Raw genomic sequence first — 2,556 nt, forward strand, 5'->3', positions numbered from 1 at the left:
ATTAGCAAGGTTAGAACGTCTAACTTGCAAGGTAATAGATCTGATCTATTGTTTAATACATACATTAGATGTAGTATAAAAATATGTTGATATGATCAACATGTAGTTCATGCTTTATATATTTTAATTTTTGATTTAATGCTATATAATAATCATGTAATAAGATCTTAGATCTAGAGATTTTCTGATTTTAAAAAATAAATTTTGATTTATTTCAGTCTTTCGCTGCCCGATCTTGAAAAAGTTTCAAGATCTAACCCTGAAACCCTAGATCTGGTTCCTTTAATTGGTATCAGAGCCTAGGTTGTTTATTACATGATTATTTATACATGCTTAGATTATCTCTTAGATTAGATCTAATTTATAATTTAATTATTAATTCTAAAATTAAAATTTTAGATCAATCATGAACTGCAAAGTTGTCCTGCTGTAAGGTTTACCCCTTACAGTGCAAAGGTTGTTCTAGTTCGTGTAGATCTATCTTTAATCATAAATTTGTTAGATATTATTTAGATTAAATTTATAATTTATTAGATTTAAAAAATATTTAAATCTAAAATAAAATCTTTTTGTTAATAATTTTTGTGCAAAAAAATTATTTAAAGTTGAAATTATTTTAATTATATGAACCTGTTTAGATTAGATCTAAAGTAGTTTCATGTTTATTTCATTTGCATCTTGATTATGAATCAAACATGCAATATGGTTGGTAGAACCATATTATAAAATTATTTTATAAATATAAAAATTATTTTTGAAAAGCCAAACTCAACCTTCAGCCCAAAACTTAATTAAGATTAAGAAGTTGTTTGATTAGGTTCTAGGATTGTGAATTGAAGAACCTAAGACACAAATCATAACACATTGGGTTAATGGATTAGTGAGAATTAGGTCCATTAATTGGGTTAGACCTATGGTTAGATTAAAGATGGACTTAATTAGAGAATTGACTAAATCTAATCAATTGTTGTCTTAGATTAGGTCAAGGATTTTTCTAGATCAATTACAATAATTATAGTTGGTCAAGTCCATGTCTTTAACGAGAACCAAATGGACTTGATTCTTGGCTAAGCAGTTTAGTATGAACTGTTATGTTGATCTAATTGAAATTAATTTAACCAGTTGGTGTCTAAGGTAAACAAGATCGATGGTTTTTAATTGGGAGCCCGCTTACCTGGCCATTTTTGATGGTGTCTAAGGCAAGCTTTGGTCGATCCTCCCACTGATCGAACTTACCTGGCCTCTTGGTGAAATTATGTTTTGATCGGATCACTTGACTATTCGAGCTGACCCATGTCAGCTAGGTAAATTAGTGTGACTGATCTAGGTGCCCATAGACCAGCCCTTTTAATGGTCTCCCTTAAGCTGATTTGGTGAAGCCAGTGGGAGGATCATGATAAGCTGGTTCATCTGACCTCATCCTCTAAATCATTTAAATCTTATAAAATTATTAGATCCTTAAAATGACAAAGTTATGGAGATAACTGAGTCATAGCCTCCCATTAAGGTGTTTGATAATGAGTCCATTAACTCAATAATCATTGCAGACCCAAAGGCCTGGTGCTTATTGACTAATGGATTTTATCATTCATCATATGATGACTTGAAAGTATCTCTCTAATGGTGGTTAGGTGAGCCAACCAAAGTTGGGCTTAATCATTTGTTGGTTAGATGCACTAAGTATGGTCATGTTAATGGTTGGACCTAACCGGATCCTTACAGTGGAGGCCAAAGCCTACTGATTAGGTTTCTGGGGCAAAATTAAAATTACTAAAAATTATTTAGAGAAATAATTGGTTATGAACCTATCCTTAGATGTACATGGGTTGGCCAACCAAAGTTGGGCTTGTGTGCAGTCTAAGTGGATTCTAGTACCTACTAAGAAATTAGGATAATTCCTCAAATTGAAGGTAGAGGCTACCAATTCGAATAAAATAGTGAGAAAAACCTTTTGATTAAAGTCCAAATCTTTAGGTTTAATGAATCAATTACTAATTAGGTTATGGTTTTTCTTTGAGCAGATATGGCCACTTTCCTATCGCTCTGATCATTGTTGGACAATGATAAGTTGGTGGGACCCAACTTCGGTAGCTGGTACCGAAAGTTGAAGATAGTCTTGGAGCATGAATGGATCTTATATGTGATAATGGATCCTGCACCTGAGGAGCCAGCTGGCAATGCACGTGGAATAGTTAGAGACACTTACCAGAAGTGGCTCAGTGACCGGACCACGGTGTACTGTATCATGCTAGCTGCCATGAGCAACGAGTTCAGTCACAGATTCGAGATGGCTCAGTCAAAGGACATGCTTCAAGTGTTGGAGAATGCCTTTGGCACACCCGATGATATGGAGAGGTACAAGACTAGTTGTGCCATCTTCAACGCCAAAATATGAGATGGTGCCTCTGTCACTGATCATGTATTGTACATGATCGAGCTGATAGAACGATTGAGCAAGCTCGGCTTTCCCTTGCATGAGCAGCTTGGGAAAGATGTAATACTAAACTCATTATGCAAGTCTTATCTCCCATTTCTCACTCATTATAGAATGATAAA

The sequence above is a fragment of the Elaeis guineensis genome, chromosome 7, assembly GCF_000442705.2.
Source record: "Elaeis guineensis isolate ETL-2024a chromosome 7, EG11, whole genome shotgun sequence".
NCBI lineage: Eukaryota > Viridiplantae > Streptophyta > Magnoliopsida > Arecales > Arecaceae > Elaeis > Elaeis guineensis.